Source organism: Corvus cornix, chromosome 1A (assembly GCF_000738735.6).
Source record: "Corvus cornix cornix isolate S_Up_H32 chromosome 1A, ASM73873v5, whole genome shotgun sequence".
NCBI classification, from domain to species: domain Eukaryota; kingdom Metazoa; phylum Chordata; class Aves; order Passeriformes; family Corvidae; genus Corvus; species Corvus cornix.
Genome location: NC_047057.1, coordinates 65,351,545 through 65,372,167, shown reverse-complemented (window position 1 = coordinate 65,372,167; position 20,623 = coordinate 65,351,545). Strand labels below are relative to the sequence as shown.

Here is a 20,623-nt window from a genome sequence, read left to right as displayed (position 1 = left end):
CGCCCCCCCCGCTTCTTTTCCCTCCTTTCTACTGAATTATTCATATTGTCAGTCGTGAAGCCAGGACTATTAGCATGCATCAGACATGCTGTTTGTCTGTTTGCTAACATTCTTCATTCAAGACTTGTTAACTACCAGACAAGCTTAACACGCTTCTCTTTTTTCCCCTCCCCTCCTCTTTCCCTCCGTCTCTACCCCCCTCGCTCCCTCCCTCGCTCCCTCCCCTCGCTTCTCCCTTCCCTTCTGCCTGCTCTGCTCCCTTCCCTTCGCCGCCGTCCCTGCCACCCCTCGCAGCCGCCCATTGTTGCCGGCGGGGCCGGTGCGGGGCGCGGGGCGAGGCCGCCTCCCGGGCCTGCCCGGCCGCGCAGATGCGCCGCCTCGCCCGGAGCCTCCCGCCCGCCTTCCCGGGGACTGCGGAGCTGCGAGGGGAACACCCAGCGCTGCATCCATCGGCGGCTCCCGGGCCGCCGTCCCGCCCTGCCAGGGTAAGCTGCTCCCGCCGGAGCGCAGGGGATGCCAAGTGGGAAAATCAAGTTTCGGGAACTACGTGGGGATCGGCACATTGGCTCGCGTCTGCCTGATAATTTATGATTAACCAGGAGTGCGTTATCAACCCGGCGATGTCCAGGCTCATTCGGGAGGATCGCTTTGCTGCCTATTAAGGATGTGATAGACTAATATTTGCTATTGTTGCTGTTTTTTAGGTTCTCTTCTCCCTCTCTATCGAGTCTGCCCCTCCCTTCGCTAGCCTGTTTAAAACCAGCAAGCTTCATTTTCTTAGCAGACAAAGGTCGATCACAGCTTTTATTTCTGAATGCAAATGTTCTAGGACTTGTGCCAGTCCTGCCTTCATTGAGCACAATATAGCTGCTTTCCTGAATGGCGCTTCCCCCTTCCCTTCTAAAAAATAAAAATAGAAGGGAGCTTAAGAGAAGAAACAAAGTTGGGCGGTGCAAGTTTTTTACATTTATTTAATATTTCAGTCTGTGTGAAGCATTATTGAGCATCCCTGTGCAGAGCAGCTGTAACATAGCCATCAGCCAGTGCATGGGGTTTTTTTGTAGGGACACATACGAGAGAAGGGACCGGGTGGCATTGCTCAACTCCTGGCTTTGCAGGTAACTATCTGATGCTCTTCAGTCATTGTATCTCATCTCGGTTACGTTTCCTGATTTTTTTAGCGACGTGAATTTGAACATAAATATTTTCAGCATTCATGTATTAATTTTTTAATACCTGGAATTGTTCAGGATTAGTTTCTAATTACCATTTTTATAATATATTTTAAAAATACTATTTTTCAAGGCCTTTAAAGGTCCATAAGTGCCAAAAGTGTATTTTCTTTTTATCTTTTATGTGTGCGCCCTGGCACATGCTCATGCACACTCCCACTCTCTCTCTCTTCGGCTGTTAATGAAGGAATTTATTTTAAGTAGAATACTTAAATATTAGAGTAATGCCATTTATAGACCAAAGTAGCATGTGGATAGAGACGTACTGAATTAGGCGCAATTTGACAGACGGTTAAACACTTAAGATTTATTACTGCTGTGAAATTGCCAGACTTATGATAATAGGTATTTTCAACTCTTTATATAGACTAGTCTATATAAAGAAATTAAAGTATCTGGAAATAAATATATTTTTAAGAAACTTTATGAGGAAATTAGTTCTTTCATATATATTTCTAAACCAAAATGCTTTTTCTGCACATTAGAAAAAATAGGAGGCTCGTGTAAAATATTTTAATCTTTTCCTGTTAATTTTATTTATGTCTAGGATTTAAAGTAAGTAACAGACCAAATACAATTAAGTTTGGGGGTTTTCTCTGCAAAAAAACCAACTCCAACAAAAAACACAAACAAACAAAAAAAAACCAAAAAAACCCCCAAAAACCAAACAACCAAACCAACCAACCAAAAAAAAGCCTCCCCCCCAAAAAAAAACCAAAATAATTTGAAAATACCTAGTGACTTATACAAAAATAGTTTTAAATTCAGGTCATTGACAGCACTGTATCAAAACCATCTCTATATTGGCATTGCATTAGAAGTGTTTTATGGCAACATAAACTAAAATACAACTCATAACTGTAAGTAGTAAAGCAGTATTTATTGGCTGATCATGCTCAAAGTAACTAGAGAATGTTTTAGTGAACTGCATAGATTAAGAAAGGAATTTAGGAGCATATTGCTTAGTGATAGCTAAAATTAATTTCTTCAAAGTAGTTTTTAGAGGCCTGTAGCAGCTACACAGTAAAATGCAAATAAAATATTAGTTGAGGGGTTTAACTTGTAGTCGTTATAAAATCACAAACTGCTGAACACTCCTCACTGAGAAATTTCAGAGTACTTGGGGATATTGCTCCTAATGATGCTATTTATCTAAAGAAGGTATTTTTTTATCCTTAGGTTGTGATACTTGGGGGCTGTTTTATTGATAAGCTTAAAGGAATATAAAATTGTTTCTTGCATATTAGTTCATTATTTTGTGGTGGCTTGCTAGAAATGACCTCTGAAAGTAAAAGAAGCAGAATTGCCTGGTTTATTTCACAGTGAGGGTTTCTGTAAGTATGCTGAAAATTAACATAGCAGTGTATAAAGACCACGTGCATGTTAATTGAAGAGGGATTAAAATCTATTCGTTAGATTGGCAATTTCCAGGGTTTAAATTTAAAATTATTTTTAGTCTGTAACTTGAAATATAACTGCTGCTAGAAGTATTCAGCCCCTCAGATGAATGTCTTCAGAAATTATGCATGTGAGCTGGAGCATTTACATTTTGAAAGTGTTTTGTGTTGGAGTGCCAAGATTCTCGTACAAAGTGTTTGGTGCATGGAATGAAGAATGAAAAGCATAGACAATACTTTGCTTAATTAAAAGATTTTTTAAATAGCTGGCTAGGATGAAGTTTGGCATATTTTCAGATAATAATTATGAAGTTTTGCATATTTTCAGGTAATAATTGAGTGAAACACAGTGAGAATAATCTAAGATAGACTGAGTTGGGGGCAAAATGAGTGTTTCTCCCTCATCTCAATCCTCCAAATGGAATTTCGTCCTCCAAAAGGAAATTTAAGGAGTTGCTGATAAATGAACTCTCTCTTCTTAACCTCCCACCTGTCTTGGCTGAAAATCTGGCTTTTACCTATTAGTGTGGAGAACGTGGGGAGCACAAGGGCAAGGTCCATGTGTTCTAGGCCTGGGAGGGGTGCGGAGTGCTGGGCAGAGCCGTGCTCCGTGCATGGCACAGCAGCATGGTCTGCAGGCAGGTGGGCTACCATGGGACCCTTACTGCCAGAGATAGCAAGTGGGCCATCTGACTAAACTTTTTTAAATGAACTGGAATTTTGTACGGATGAACGCTGCCAGGTTTGGATTGGGGTAAGAAAGATTTTATTGTGGGTAAAGGAGAGGGAAAAAGGAGGAGGAGGTGGAGAGGAGAAAGGGAAAGAGAATGGAGCGGGAGTTAGCTCTTTGAGATGTGGGTGCAGTCTGGGGTTCTCGTCTTTGTTGAATATATAAGATGAGTAGGACTGTGAGGTTGGATTGTGTTTTGTGTGGCTCTGTGGGTACATCACCGTCTTCTCATAGTACGTGCCAAGTATTCATAAATCTTTTGTAGCAGCTAAGGAGAAATAAAAGGAGTGGAAGGAATCCCTTGTTTCATCCAGTTTTCTTGGGGAAAAAAAACCCAGGATTTTTTTTTCTATTTTGTGGGGGGGTGGGGGGGTGGAATGTAATTCACATCCACTCAGTGCTTCATCAGCTCCCCTGCGAGCAGAACTGGTTCTGTGCTGGACTCGGCCTCCGTCCGTGTGCCACATGTTCCATAAACCTTGGCAGGGCCTTGGTTCTCAGAGTCTGCCGTGCACATGGGTGCTCAGGGCAGGGGCAGGCCTGTGATCGTGACACCTTCCCTCAGGAAAATGGAAGTGTGCTCTAATTAGGCATTTTTCCTGCTAACTGCATCAGTCCCTCGCAGCTTGAAGCAGGTGCCGGTAATCAGCCCTCCCTCCTCCCCCCGCAGTGGTGGTGCTTGTGCAGGTCTGAGATGCACAACAAAGCCACGCTGCCACAGTTCTAATGCTGATTTATGGCGCCTGTACCTGTCCGAGAGGGGGGGAAATATAATTTAAAAATATGATTGCATGTCTTTTGTTTCTCAAATAAGACACAGCGTGGAGTGTGTTTCTTCATAGCCGCATGCGTGTTCGTGCAGCGTGTGCTCGCCCAGCGCGTTTGATTGTCGCAGAGATAAGTGTTCATTTATTCAGTATGCGTGCAGCTAGCTAGACTCACGTTTGCAGCCAGAAGACAAAAAGTTGGAATCCCTGTAGCCAGCACAATAGACATTCCCCAACAGAGTGATCCCAGTAGATAGAAAAGGGACGGGTAGATGTTTGGAAGTGCACACACACTTTTGCAAGTCCTCAGTTTGTCTGCTGTAAACTGTACTGGGCTGTGCAGATCTGTACTTGTTTATGCATCTGACTCCATACCTGGGCCACAGTACATTGAATTCTATTGAGCTGAGTTTGATGGGCTTTGGAGCAATCCCTCTCCACCAGATATTCACTAATGTAGTCTGTGTGCAAATTTGTGGAATCACTCGTCTGGCCTGTAACTTCTCACTAGAGAGCAAAGCAGCCTGTGATTCTCTTAGGAATGGTGCAGAAATCTGTCCACAGGTATTCCTCTGCACTTGCAGAGGATATTTTAAATCTCCAGTTCTAGAAGGGTTTCATGTAAATTTGACTTAAATAGAACATAATTCTGTTCAAGACACCTTCATTTGTAGAGGGATATGTAGGAATAAAATGCCGAGGATCAGGCCCTTTGGAGCCTCTCTTTTAAAAAAAATATACCATCAAATATGAGATCTCATCATTTTGAGTTGCCCTTTATAAAAACTGTCTTTTTTCACAGATTAATGTTACCATTTATTTAGTAGTTGTATACTCCTCGTTCTTGCATACGTTTGAAATTTGCTGTTCTGTACCTCTGGAAACAAAGGATCTGATCCAAAGGCCTCTGAAGGCAACGGGGGTTTTTCCACCGACTTCAAATGGGATTTGGATTAAGACTATATACATAACAGTTTCAAATAAAGATCTGACTGCTATAGTGGTTTTCAGGGTCTTCCACAAAACTTTTCAAAACTCTCATAAAAATTGTCTAGGCATGATGCTCCAAAATACACGTCTAAGCATGAATCATGTTTTGTTGTTTTGCTTTAAAAAAAAAAGGGGGGGGAGGGGGTGGCCCTCCAAAGAGCTTTATCTCACTGGTCCTCCAAATGAGTGTTGTTCTATGAATAAAAAAGAGGGAATGTTGGGTCAATATTTGGTATGTAGCTGATGCATTACTTTATGCATTCTTTATTTAAATTAGGGCAGCCTTTTTGGAAGGAGTCTATAGATTTGAGATGGCAATGTACTGCCTATTTATTTTTACACACGTAAATTTAAATTAACCTCAACCGTCGTATCCTGTTATCTGCCAAGGAAAACATTTTAGCTCCTGTCCAATCTCTGTGGAGTTTCAAAGTGATTTGCTCTTTTCAAACTTGTTAAAGCACAAATAGAAAAGTAAATTGCTTTGCATTCCGATCGAATATTTTGCAAAGGGGAAGGAAGAGGAGCTAAGGAAAAATGAATTTATTATTATAATAACCAATATACCTTTATCAAATATTAATTAAGTCATCATTTTCTACAGCCCATGATTGATTGCATTTGAATTGCTAACTGATATTTTGCCACACTTTAAATCTGAGGGATACTTAGCATGTTGCCCATTTATTCAGATACCTTCACACAGATATGTTTGCTGTGGTATTCATTCAGCTCCTGAAGTTCTTTTGTCAATGTAAGCAGACATTTCCAGAGGAGAAGGCAGCTACATTTCAATAATAAAAGAGTTGACATGGTTTTATAACTACAGAGGCAAATATTTTTGGAGTGCCAAATTAGAAAAAATAGCGCTATTTAGGCTGGTCTTTTTTTCTTTATTTTTCTCTCTTTTTTTTCTTGTTTTATGTAGTTTCAAAAGTAGGAAAGTACGCTGCAAACAGTTGATCTCAGGAGCTAGAAAACAAGGAGCAGCACCATCAAGTCTATTTATTTTAATGCTGGGGGGACAGGCCGTGGAGCTGAGTAGCTTAGAGAAATATATGAGAGTAGAGAGTTCTTGTTTTTCACAGCCCTGCTAGGCCAAGGTTGCTTTGCACTGGAGTTAATTCCTCAGAGAGAGGAGTCAGTTCGAGTGACCTGTAAAAGTGATCACTAAATACTGGTTTTTTGACACAACTTATGTTACTATTTCTAAAGCATTGCTCACAGTAACTGGACTCGTGGAATTGCAGCAGCAAAGGTGATCGAGGAGGGGTTGTTCTGTGGGAGAGTTCATTTGCATTTTCATCTGCAGGATGTAATAACCATAAAGCAGCTACAAATATTGACAGTGTCTCAGATGGACAGTTGTTTCAGTTCAGGCAGTTCTGTGTTGGTGAACACGAAGCTTTGACATGGACTTTTATTGCATTGGCAATCTTTTCAGAGCTGCTCTTGCTTTTTATTGGAATGCAGTCTGCAAAAGGCTAGGAAGGCTGTTTTGTTGCATCCAAGAGATTTTGATTGCTATATTTGTTTTGCTACCCAAACACAAAGAGCTCTGGTATATTTACTTCTACATTTGTATATACAGCAAGTATTATTTTCAAAAGATTTTCCTCTTTGATAAATCATTCTTTATTTTCTCCTTTTTTAATGTATATATTTATTTTTCTCTCTGGTTGCAGATTTTTTTTTTTTTTTAAAGGAAGGAGAGTTCTCATGATAGTTTTGTTACCCTTGGCAGGTAAGATGTATTGTCTAATTTGTCTATAGGAAACAAAATAGTATATCCAATCCTGAGTCAGTGGAAAGTCTCCCACAGATATCAGAGGGTTTCGGATTGTACTCTCAAACCCAAATAACACTAATTTAAAAACCTGATTCAGGAAGCCTGAACTCGAATGACTCTTAAAGTGCATTTAAAGAACGCTACATTCTGCACAACCTTCGGACTTTTGAGCTTTTTGAGTGAGCTTTTGCACCTTCTTGCTTTATCCAGTTTAACCCAAGGAGTGTCAGAGTCCTGCTTTCTGTTTTTAAGGGACACAGCGTCAGTATTCTTCCTACTCCAGCATGCATTTATGAATTGCAGGGTACATGGAAGGAATTGATCACATTATCTCAGAATGGATGGAAACTCTGTTACAGGCCCAAAGGACATACATAATTTTGCTGCAGGGGTTCATCATGAGGTTTAGTTTTGGTTTTGATGCAGTGTGACATATAGGGTTTTTTCGATTGCTTAGTTATTATGTGAATAAATAAATAACATTTTAAAATTTATTTTTATTAGTAACCATTTTATTAAAACAGTTTTTCAACTTGATCTGTTATGAAGATAGCTAGTTACTAGCTTTTAATTGAAGGTTATATGTTTCTCATTCTATAATTATTACAGAAGGAGGAATTAACATGATCACATGGAAATTTTTTTTCTTAAATAGAGATTTACATTGATGGATTGAAGGTTTAAGGTGCAGTTTTACATTTAAATTACATATTACGTGACATTTACATTTTAAATTATACTAAAACAATTATTTCTACTGTCTTATTGGTACCTTCTGAATGTCTCTATTTCATTTAAAAGTATAACCTACTCTGCTATATATATGTCTCACATATGAGATCTGAGTATTTTTTGTATGAGTGCGCTCCTATTTGGAGTAAATAAAAGTGAAGTTGCATGTATAATATTCACACGTATACATTTAAGATGCTATCTAGCACTTTCTTAGAGTAGTGATTACTTGTCTGTAACACAAAATGGTTTTGGGATTGATATTTAGCAGTATAAAAATGATACCTATCTGATGCTTGCATTTTATTTTCCCTAAAATGCTTTCAGGAATCAAAATTCAACAGTTTGGTTTAAGAGAAGATTAAGGGTTTCTATTTAATTACTTAATTAAAATCTATTAAGGAATAGCACATGGCTGCAGGTGCAGCCAGCTGGAAACAAGGTGGCTTGGAGTCTCAAGGAGAGGGCTGGTTTGGGACAGGAAAGCCAACTGGAAGGTGGTTGTACCTGTTGTAAGGAGCAGGCCAGAGTGGAAGTCAGGAGTGAACACAGAATAATTGTGTTTTTCTAAGGACACCTTCATGTTTCTGGAAGGTACCATACATGTATGTCCTTGCTGGTGCAGGTCCCTTTGGTCGGTGACGCTGTGGGCCACATCTTGCAATTGGTTTTATCAAGTTGGAAGGAACTTAAAGTATGAGCATAATTCTCTTCCCAAAATAGATTTCTTTACACTGTCAGTTGGATATGGCTGGTTTGCACCCATATAAGGTTCTTGCCTGGACACAGAAGCACTAAAATTACATTATTGTTGAAATAATTGCTGAAAGCCTTTTAACTTTTGATGCCTGCTGAGCTGAATACACCAAAGAGTCCACATAGGCCTGGTGGTGGGTTGGATTTCACCTGGAAAAGGGGGGTGAGTGCACCTGTATCCAGTCCCTGAATTTTGTAACTTTCTTGTCATCGGTATGTTCCTCCTGAGACACAATCTAACCTAAGAGTAAATTGAAGAGCAGTTGAAGGATTAGCAGGAAGTGCTAACAAGTTCTCCTGAACATTAATCTGAGAAAAACTAGGCCTACGCCTTTACTGTGTATATTAGTTTTAAGGTTGCAAGTAGTGGAAGAACAAATAGAAAAGTCTCACAGTTCAGTTAACACCAAGAGATCAAGCTGAAAAATCACTCTGCCAGTGCACTTGCAGCCTCTGTTCTGGCTCTGTATGAGCATTTCTGTAGAGCATTCAGGACAAAAAGGTTTCCACAGGCGGCCAGTGGCTGTCGGGTGGGTATTGCTTCTAATGGCAATTAAAAAAAATGAAGCCATTCTTCACAGAGTGAATATCATCTTCTTGCTGATGACTAGTTAAAGGCCTACATAGAGTTTAAGTCTCACCCAAACCACTTCAGACAGCCGCCAGCTTTTTTCTGTCTGTCGTGTTCCATGACCTACTACTGTAGGAGCCACTGGAAGGAATAATGGGTACAAAGAATAATTTGTATTGTGCCATCAAAATCACTGGAGTTAACACTTCTGGGACTGCAGATTATTTTGATCACAGAGTTTATTTAGTCATTCTTCTATCTTTTCTTACAATATCCTTTAATTTGTAAAATATGTGTCTAAGTGTGCTATTGTCCAGAAATTAGGCCTTGATGAAGTGGGATGTGGGAATTGTGGTGCCCTTGTCTGGAAAAGTGAGTGAGAAGTTGGGAGATTATTTTTGACTCAGCCTTGGATGTAAGAGTAAGAGCCTCTTCAAGTTTCCTCCTCCTTCTGTGCCTCAGCACTTCCCCTTGTAAGTTGGAGATAAATCTGGTGTTGCCCATGAGATTTCTGCTGTGAGAAACAGCTGATGTCTGAACAAACCATGTACAGCAAACGCACAGCACAGAACACCGATCTGGGAAGGGAGAGTTGCTCGGAATGCAAAGCCTGCAGAATTTGAGGGATCCAGCACCGCCTTGCACAAGGGACATCTCATAGTCTAGACCTGGGATGTAGCTGCTGTTCTAGGCCTTGACTGCCTTTGAATGGAGGCTTTCTCTGATAGCTTTGGGAAGCCTTGCCTCCCAAAGTTTGGTAGTATTCCTTACCAAAGTGGAAAGGTTATGTATTGCTTGCCATGAAGTTTCTTTCATCACCACCATCTTGTAAATTAGTCACTCTGTTTTATGCACTGATAAATAATAGGAGAGATTAACCCACTCAGCATCTGCATCAATATACCCCAAGTCAAAGTCCAAGTTTGATCAGAACAGCTTGGGAGAAAGATGCTGTGAAATTGCCTGGTCTCTTGTTCTTCCAGTTTAGGATTCTGCTGTGCAAGTAATTAAAATCCAGTATGTTGATAGCCTCTTAAGATTATATGGGGAAGTTAATTAGATCATTGTATAAAAAAATCCAAAAAACAAAACAACCCCCCAAACCTTTACAAAATACTAAACAATGACCATGAAAACTGAAACTTACAAAGCATAACATTTTATGTGCTCCCTGCAAAATAGAAAGCTGGGAGGCAGCTTTTAAAAATAAAGACACAAACATATTTTACATGTTTTGTTTGCTGGCTATTTTGGCTTTTTTTTCCCCTCTCTGACAATTCTATTCGTTTTATCTACTGCTTGCCTAAATGTAGTTGAGTTTAGGATTTCTTTCTTTTTGCAGCAGCCTCTCCTCCATTTGCACTAGGAGATTGGTTTCTGGGAGCCAGGAGGCAGGTTTTTCCACGCTGACACCGTGGCACTGCAGTGGCTGGAGCAGCAGATGTGCGGGTCACTCTGTGTCCAGTGTCCATTCCCCAAGGGCACGGCCACCCTGGAGTGCCCCAGGCATACATGGGGTGGTCAACAAGGAGCAACTGAGTGCACGGAGCCACGCTGGTTCCACCCTGTGGACTGCTCCAGCAGGCCAGGGTGTTCCAGGAACACTGGAAAAGCTGTTTGGATTTGGTTTTCCCTTCATTTTTAATAAGTGTGCCCGTGAAAACCAAATCCTGCAGGTGCTTATGCATAGGCCTGACCCGTGCACCCACGTGTAGTCCCAGACTGGGACTCCACATGTCCTCTCTCCATGTCCTCTCCACCTCTCCACCGCATCCCCTCTCCCCTCGTCCGCAGCTGCTTGGTGCTGAGTGGCAAACCAGTGCTTTGAACCAAAAGTAGGAATACAGGAGTCCTGCAGGCAGACTTCTCTGAAATGTTTCCTAGTATTCCTCTGCCCAGTTTGGCCGCTTTATAGTCTGATTATTAATGGCTCTGAAAATCTTCATGTGAGTGCTGCTGGGCCCCTAAGTTGTGGTGCTGGTGTTTATTTCGGTGTCTCCAGCTGGCTCAGGAGTGCTTTTGGTAACTGGTGGTCCTGGACTCTAATTCCCACTTCCAGGCCCAGCTGCATATGGATGTCCTCAGCACCAGGGGAGTGTAAGCTGGCTGGGGCAGGCGGCTACCCTCCCTTGTGTGCAGTATCAGTTGAGATCAAATGGGAGAAATTAATATGATAAACCTAAAAAGAAAAAGAGAAGGTGCAGATGTTCCAGTCTGGACTGTTGAGTTGGGCAGGGTTTGTAGCCATCTACATGAAGTGGGTGTTCTGGGTTTTTTCATGCTCTTTGCACAAGACTTCCAAACTTCTGTGATTTTTTTGGGTTTTCCCCACTCTTTCTTTCTTTACCCTTTAGGTCAATTCACATCCAGTCTTTCCAACATTCCTGGTAGGCAAAGCTGTGTTTGCAGGCATTGTTTTGCTCGTGCACCTCCTGTGTGGTCGGTGCCTGCCTTTGATACGCGGATTGGAGGAAGGCAAAGGGAGCTCCCTGTTCTCCTTGGTGAAAGGTGTGCTCAAAGGGATGAGCAGGTTTCAGCAGCCTGAAGCAAAGGCTTGGGAGCTCCTGCTGCCACAGCCAGACTGATACGGTTTCAGTGCACTTTTTGAGAAACAGATGTGCCAATTGCTCCAGGAGTTCATTGTCAGAGATAATGAGAGTTGCAAGTACATGAGAGATCTTAGTTAGGAAGAAAATCAATGGTAAAACAATGTTTCAATCTATAGCCTCAGTAAGTCGTTTACTTTTGAAATCTAGTTCTGCTCAGAGGTGAAACCTTTTCCGTTCGTGATTTGTTGAGTCACATTATTAGAGTAGTAAGTCAGTGCTGGGAAGGTTTTCTTTTGTGTAAGAAGCCCTTCCAGTAACTCCTCAAACTCCTCACAGCTGTTTTCTTTGTGTGTGATTTTAAAAAGTGGAATTTTTTTACAAGATACATTTGAATTTTACTTTGCAATCGGTAAAAGGTTCCTCCTTAGCATGGAATATACACATTGCAGACTATTTAACTGGAAGCCAATTTTTGGTTTGAGCATATATTTTATTAATAAGTTACTAGTATCACTTATTCTTATTGTAGATGTACTGCTGCAAATAATGTGGTGACTTGTATGACTTGTACCTCTGTAGGAGTTTTGCAAAGAATTACACCATGAGATATTAAATCTCTCCATAAAATATATGAAAAAAAGAAATGACATAAAAATTTTTCTTTGAGAAACAGAGACAGAGAAAAAAAATAAAGACAGCTGGGTGAAACATGTTTCTGTTGATTTGAAAAATTGTATTTTATTTTGTCTAGCAATCAAGATGCATTTTTTTCTTTTTAGAAAATAAAAATACATCATTTGATTTCCAGTTTGAAAAAAACAGAAGACCTATTTTTCCATATTCCACAGGGTTTCATTTTGTACTCCGATTTTAATTTTGCGCTTGTGTGTCCTGTTTTCAAGATGAACTTCAGTGTTGAAATCCACTGCTTTTGTAAATTTTTCTTTTAAAAGGAGAAAGGTGCTGATTTCAGTTCAGATATGTAAAGCAACAGATGTGACTCCGTGGCTACTCCTGGTGAAGGAAGAAGCATGGTAGCTTCTGGAGTGGCAGCATCAGACCCCGAGTAGTTGTCTCTGCAGTAGCCCTGTGCCTGGTGCTGGACTGCTGGGCAGGCTCATCTTCAACAGCACATGGTGCTCTCCCATTCGCTGTACCTCTGTTTAATTTGTCTCATCTGTGGCACAGTCTCCTCTAAAGAGCTGCAGCTTCAGATGAAAATGTAGTTCTCAGGCAGAAAGGAACTGCAGTAAAAGTAGTTATACTACTAGTTCATCCTATGATTAATAGTAAGACTTGCTTAGAAGTTAGTCTTTGATTTCCTCTGTTTAATTGTAGCCCTAAGTGAAATGGGTTTTTGATTTATAGAAAATGCAAAATTGGGTACAGAAAGTTTTAAATTACAGTAACAGTAAAAAATTTCCCACAATAATCATCCCATATTGTTTCAATTCAAAAGAGCTAGGGCTTGATTTGTGTGGGAAAGAACCCATAGCAGCCAAGTTCCACATTTGAAAGTGGGGAGAGGGGAGGATCAATTTGGTCTCTTCTGAAAGTATAAAAATGTGCCTGAACTTCACTATGTAATACTTTTATTATATATTCCCTCTCTGGAAAGGTGTGTGTTGATTAATTAATTTAGAATAGCTCTTTTCTTACGTGGGTACCATGTAAAAGCAAGTAGAAAAATTGTGTTCGAACATACAAGAACATCGGTTAAAAAAGCATAAGCTTTAGGAACAGCAGTGGCTTGTAATCATGATGGAAAACTGATCTATTCTGTTTTATGATATTTGCATTATGCAGACTGGTTCGATAAACTGTGAAAGTTCTAACAGCCACAGTTCAATAACAGTAGCTTTAATAATAGTAGTTTAATTCCTAAGCTACTTTTTGGAAGTCCTGCATGGCTGATCTCACTTTTGCTGCACCGTATTTACGTTGACTTTTTCTTTCATTAGACCACAGTGCCTATGTGTGTTTACAGCACTAATCCTAGATGTTGAAATTCTGGATAGTTAAAATATATTAAGTATCACTGAAACTATTCTGAAGTAAATGACTTTGCTTTAATGGATGAGACCAAATTCTGCTCTATTTACAAGGGTAAATGCTGAAAAACACTGATCTGACCTATGAAAGTTTGCATGCATGTTCCTGAGAATAGGTGTTTTGGCCCTTTATATTTGCTTTTTTGTCTACCACAACAAATTAAAAATAATTTTGAAAATAATAAGGCAGTTGTTATTCTGTCGGCCAGCTTGGTGGTTTTTAAAATTGTGCTTCACAGTCTCTCCTCACATACAGTTTTGTTCGGAACACACTGAGTTTACAGTTTGAATATAAAATGCTGCTTCTATTCCATTTGATTTGGCATGACTGAGATGTAAAATCTAAACATAAAGCATAGTATTGATCTGTTTATAAGCATTTTCAAATTGTACTGCACTTCTTGGATAATTTATTGTTGTAGGATTTTGAAGTTAGGTGAGCTCTGCATTTGTGTTGTAGCCTGACAGTTTAATCAAGATACAAATTTAGAAACAAATCAGCACTGTCTTTTGTATAGTGCCTCTAAATCCATGGTAATTTGTGCCAGACTCAGTAACAGGAAAGGATCGCCGTTTCATGCTACCAATACCAGTGGGTGTTGCTCCCCAGCTGCATCTTATAAGAGAAGATGCAAGAGAAATTAAAGGATCCCCACATGTATTTTTCTGTAATGTACCTTCTGCAGAGTACGAGGTTGATGGAAAATTCCCTTGAATTCAGTGTGTGAGCCGACTGTAAATAGTGCCATATGTTCTGCACGCTTTAACTCCTACCTTTTGAAAGCACTGGGCAGTTTTTAAGTCAGCTTTCTTTACTTTATAGTTTTGAAACCTTTAAAAAACATAAAAGCTTGTACTCTGCAAACTCGGAACAGGGAGGGGAGAACTCAAGTGCTGCTGGTGCCTACCCTGGCTGCCTCGGGACTCTCCCAGAGGCCTGTTTCGGGGAGCTCTGCTGTGCCAGGACATCCCTTGCAGCACGAGCTCGTCCCTGCGCGCTCAGCTCCAGCATATCCGAGCTATAGGCTGAGGCTGTGTGCGCTGGCAGCACAGATGGAGTGTGCTCTCATTAGGACTGTTTGTTGCCTGTTGGAACACACAGCATATTTCTACCGTGGCATCAACAGTTTCTAAGAACTGAGGTCAAAATAAACAGGTTGCAGTTGGATTCAGGAACAGTCTGGGAAACAACTTAAAATTCCCTGCTTAGGCATAACTGTATTCCTAGATAGGTGGGTAAAAAGGCATTCTCATAGCAAGGGCTCATCCAAATTGATGTTTTGTGTGTGCAGACCAGCATGGAGTTGCAGGGGCACGTCCAGTAAATTTTCTACAGATATTGGCATGTGTATGCAAAATTGACTTTATTTTAAATAAATGAGCAACTTTAAGCACAGCACTACTGCACTGTTTCTCCTGGTCTTTGTAGTGCTTGAGCAAAGTGAAAGCGATGTCCTCGTGCCCATTTGGAAAGTGCTTGTTTTAACCAGGCCTCAGCCTGTGCAGGCACGGATGTCACTGGAGGCCCTGGTATGCACGGGCTCTGTGCAGGAGCAAAGCTGGGGTGCTGGCAGACAACCTCTGGCAAGCCTCCTGGAAGCTGCTTTGAGTTGCAACTGCCCCGAACTCCCCACCCCATCCTTTCCCTGGGGATTAGTGCTTCCTCAGCAGAACCGACACCTGAGCTGCCTCATTGCAAACCCACAGGTCCAGCTCTGGCCCTTGGAAGGGCATCGCTCACTGTGGAGCTGCTGCAGCACGCCTGAGGTCTGAGCCCGTGGATTCAGCGTGGAGAGCCTTCATCTCCAGCAGCCAGGTGGAGCAGACCGCTGGGAAAAGGGACTTCGGTGTGTGATGGCAAGATTCACCACCACTGGTAAGTACTTACAGGATCAGCCCATATACACACTCACATTCCAGGTGACAACCTGGCCCCACAGGCATGAGCCGAGTTTTAGCCAGCAATATCAATGAATGCAGGGTTTAATTTGTAGTTTTTAAAAGCCAGCGAAGTTTTATGTAACAGGACAAATACTTGTGATGATTTTGGCTTGAGTAGAGATGTAAATAGATTTGCTTCCTGACAGAATCAGCAACAGTCACTTGTAAAGGTTTATTCATATTTACCTGGTCACAGGTCATTTACAGCCAAAGGAACTATCCTGTTTATTGAGCTGCAAACACACAAAGGCATAGCAGTCTGCTAGATGTTAGAGAATGTTCTCATGGGTTTAGTTAGAAAATGTTCTCATGGGATTTGGGGTTTTTTGAGTGGGGAGGGTTAAATGTAACTGTAGTTTCAGTGGTTAAAATTAAAAAAAACAAAGTTATTTTTTCCTTTTCAGAAATGAAACATTATTGAGCTGTATGGTATGCATAGTAAATGGCTAATACAGATATGTGTACTGGAGTAGTGAAAAGAGGTGTCAAAATAATTATGAAAATTTTGAAGACTAATATGGAAAGATGTGTATAATTCTCTAAAAGAAAGCGTGAAAAAGAAAGCCTTCCCATATTCTTTGCTGCTACCAGTTTACTGCTGCTGCTATTACTTCCCATGTCATGAGGCATTCAGTGGTCTGTGTTACAACCACAGGAATAATATTATCATCCCTTACTTTTCCTCAGTGACAGGGGAACAGCACTCCTAAAATACCTTGTTTATGGGATGATTTTACTGTCTCCACCAGGTTTTCTTGGTTCTTGCTGCTGTTCTCCATAGGCCTCTATACACAGTTTGTGTGTAACAATGTGCCTTTCCATCCTTGACCCTGGCAGGTCTTGTGCAGCCTCATTCATCCTGACCCACCACCTCTTCCCTGCTCACAGACAGCTGCTGAGTCTCAAGCTCTTCACTGACTGTGAATGCAGTTGGGAACACTCTCCTCCCCCCCACTTTTAAGTTGGCTCTCAGAGCCCATCGCAGATGGTCTGTACCTCATACATAATAAAGATTTTTTTTTCTTCTGAGGCGGTTTTCTGTGAATGTGAGAGGCAGACAGTCTGGCAAGCTTAGACCTGTGTTTTTATATTTTTTTCTAAGTGAGCCTTGAGGGATTTGTTTGCCATAGTTTGGAACCCCTTAATAGCTTATGGAACTCAGTAATATCTTGATTCCAGAGGTTGGAACCTGATTTGTCCATTTGATATTTTCTAAGGGGAAATTATACACATTGGCAAAATGGAGTTAGGGCCCAGCTGGACAAGACAAAGAAATTAAGCAGAAGCATTCCAGGAACTAAAGCAGTTGCTTCAGGAAGGTGGTCTTCTAATATGAGTATGGTGGGTTTGTGCTGTGTGTGAGAGTTGCTTTGGGGTCACCTGTTATAGCTGTGTATTTCGTAATACTTGTAAGAGTTTTTTCAGTGAGCTCCCTCTGTCCTATTTTTAGACTTGAGCAGTAACATCTGTGTACCAAAATGTCCCCAGGACCTCATGTAAGAGCCTAAGGAGCATTTTCAAATGTCAGATAATTTGGGTTCTAGGTAGATCAACACTGCTTCTTCCTAGTTCCCTTGTGTATGGTTGTATTGGTGGTGTTTATGCTCAGCATTCCAGGTCCATGTGTGGAAATCTGCTTCATGGGCCAGGCTGCCAGAGGGCTCTGGGTTTCTGTTCTTCATGGAAGCTGCCATAGGGCTGTTCCTGATCTCTGCAGTATGCTTTGGGAGCTGAAAATGTAGAACATGTGTGGGAGGAAAGTAATGGAAATACATTTATACCAACAGTTTCAGCAGCTGTTTTGACCCCAGTCAAGGTGAGATATGGGGTTGTATGTTTTAAAAGATACGGGAAAAATGTCCTAAACTAAATTGGATTTTGTTCATGATGAGGAAAAATTTTTTTACAGGTATTTCACTCCTCTGTTGTGCATGTTAAATGCTGTGTGTGTGTGTGTGTTGTTACTCATTGTATAGGAACAATTAAGTCCAAAACCAACCCGAGAACTGTAGAGTATTTGCTAAAATACTTCGGGGTTCAATTGTCTGAAGCTGTTGGCTCTTAGAGGGAAAAAAATCCCGCTGGTGTCAGATAAGACACTTTTCCAGGGCCTGAAGTGTGTCAAGAGTAAGGGTCTCTAAGAAGTGAACAGAACAAAGAGAATCTTTTGAGAAGAGATGAGAACATTCCAGTTAGGCAGCAACGGTCGGCAGCACAAGGCAGTCATAGGCTCATCCTTCAGAATGGAAGGACCTTGGGAGGCATCTAGTCCAGCCTCCTGCTCAAAGCTTGGCCAGCTCTGAGACCGAGTGGCTCAAGGTTTCATTCAGCTGGGTCGTGAAAGCCTCCAAGCATGGAGACTGCACAGCCTCTCTGTTGCAGCCCCTTCCACTGCTTGACTGACTTCACAGCAGAAGGGTTTTCCATTATTTCTAACCTGAACCTTTCATATTTCAAATTCTGTCTGTTGTCCCTTGCTCTTCCACCATATCCCACTGCAAATAACCTGGCTCTGGCTTCTCCTAGCCTCCCCTTGGGTGCGGAGAGGCTGTCACCAAAGCCTCCTCAGGCCCCTTAGCCCCTTCTCACAGGGCTAATGGCCATTGTGGGGGTCCTTCTCATTCTGCCTACACTGCAGTAATGCTCACCAGACTGAGGAGTGGCACAGGAGCTTCTCGGGACAGTGGTGGGGCTGACCCATGCTGTCCCATGGGATGTTGCCATCAGGACAGGCTGGGTGGCTGCCTGTGAGTCGTACTGCTCTTGCCCAGCCCCCTTAAGGGGTGTGGGTATTTTTGTTGACCATCAGCTGGAAGCAGTGCCAGGAGCTGATGCTGTTGGCTGGCCTTGGCCTTCACAGCAGATTCCTGGGTTAATAGTGTGGCGTTACTAATCTCAGGTATTAATTCAGAAAAATACTAGTTTGGATTCAAAAATCATATCATAGTTTAAATGCCAGAAGATGTTAAAGCGCTGTAGAGTTTCTTAGCAGAGTGGTTTTTGAGCTGCTGTGATACAGGTTTTAAGCAAAACACAAGGGTTAGAGATATACTTAGTCTTAAAAATTGTTAGGTGTCATGTAATTGCATAACTGCAAAACACAACGCTTCAAGAACAATACTGAGTATCATGAAATTGTGATTTGATTTTAAAATTAAGCAACATGGATAAGATCAAGAGTCTGCTGCTTTTGTAAAGCAAATGTTCATCTAAGAGGGGTTTTTTCAAATAGTGAACCACGTCTGTAAAGTTCTGAAATGATAGCTGCTATTATGTGCTCATCTGCTTGGCACAGTAATTAAAGTATACATTAATGCTCTGAGACACGTGTTTAGAAGTATGGATTGAAATTAATCCCCCTGCCCCTATAGAAATTGCTCACCGAGTCTAACAGCATATGTGTTGCTATAGAAAGTTGTGAGTTTGTGTATTGTACGCGGGTACAGGTACATTTAGTATTTCATATGTTTTATTAAATATAAATGCAAAAATACATTTAATTTTATTAAAGATACGGAGGGGGGTTATTTACATATTTATCCAGTCTGGGACAAGCATTTTTACAGGTAAAACTTGCACTGTAACAACTACTGAAGATGGAATTGTCAAGCTGCTCAAATACTGCTCAAGGAGTCTTTGAGGTGTCTGCAAGCATTGTGTGAGCAGGGCAGGAGGAATTCCTGCTTCTGTGAGGTGCGGCTCACCCAGGGCCAGTCTGGCACATCCACAACGGGTCCCTCATGGAGCACTGGGTGCAGGACGGGCTTGTGCCGAGCTGAGCTGTGTGGAGGAGGCCCTTGGCTGCTGAGAGACAATGTTAATTCTGCAGCCACTGATGAGTTTTATCTTAGATTTAAGCTTGCAATGTCAATTCCACCTCTGGCTTCCTGGACACAGGACACAGTTGTCCTTAGGAAGTCTCCAGTGTGAGTTTACAACCCGTGCAATTACCAAGTGAGGTGCCACCTCTGCCTGTACCATGGTTATTCTGCCTGCCAGAAAAACTTGGTGATAAATAGTCCACAAGATGCTTGAGAGGCCATGATGTCACCCCTGCACTGGCCAATTCACGGGGCCAGCTTTGCTGTTATTTTACAGGCTATGTGACGTGTAAGCCAAAGAGCAGCTGCAGGTCCTTCCCGCAGTGCTGAAATGCAGGCGGTGTGCAGCTCAAAGCACTGCTTCTGTCCCGTTCCCCAGTGCGGGCAATGCTCTGCTTCCACAGCCTGTGTAGGGAGCGGTTGGAGAGCTGCTGCTTTTCCTGGTGGCACAGTGCAGTGTCCTGACAAAGAGCGCCGCTCTGCGCAGTGCCATCGTGAAGCTCATGGACTGAGGGAGGGAAGCATCGAGCAGCAGGTTGAGAAGGACACAAGAAGAACAAAGTCGTTGTCTGGGGGATTGTTTGAGAATCACTGCCCCTGCGAACTTAAAATGTGCGTGCAAAAAATGTCTTGTTCTTCCCTGCCTACAACTCCGACATAGGACCCAGTTTAAAAAAATGGATGTTTTTGCAAAACTCTGACTTCTATACTCTCCCTGGTCTATGTACCTCTTTGTGTGTTCAAGATCTAAATGCAGTGTGCAGGCAGCCTTTCTCTTACAGCTAATATTGATATCCTGCCCCAGAGTTATAAAAGAGAGAGAAGAAAACCCTTACAGATATTTACTGCTTCAGTTGATACATATTTGCCCATTTCTGGGTGGTGAAAATTGTTATTTTTATTATTTTTTGCAGTGTATCGGTCTGGATGTAGTCAACCTGTTAGGAGTGTGAAATTTACAGCAGAAATTATTTTAACACTGGAAAAGCTCTTACTCATCTGAATTGTCATTCAAAATGCATGATGAAGGTCACCAAGCAAAAGTTTTCCATCCCATTGTCTGCAGGACTCCTGCAGGTCTTCTGAAACTTAAGGTAAGATTAAAAAAAAAGAACAAACAACTTAGTTGCAAAGTAGAAGCTGGTGCAAAGTGTGAAGGTATAATTCTAGGGCAGAGAGGATCCTGTTTGTGCATTGACCGCTGTCTATAGGAGCAGTGGCATTGTTAAAAAATTTCAATGCAATATTTGTTTAAATAATCAAAGCAAAAAGAACAATAAGCCCAAGATTACTACCA

At 41.6% G+C, this 20,623-nt stretch overlaps 1 long non-coding RNA gene across 1 annotated transcript in view; it reads left to right on the top strand.

The window, feature by feature from the left end:
- Positions 1-20,623, top strand: part of LOC109146136 — a 54,378-nt gene that overhangs the window by 21,617 nt on the left and 12,138 nt on the right. The window contains exons 3-4 of the long non-coding RNA XR_005604461.1: positions 15,272-15,440; positions 20,241-20,420. This is a non-coding gene — a long non-coding RNA (uncharacterized LOC109146136). The remainder of the gene's footprint in view (positions 1-15,271; positions 15,441-20,240; positions 20,421-20,623) is intronic.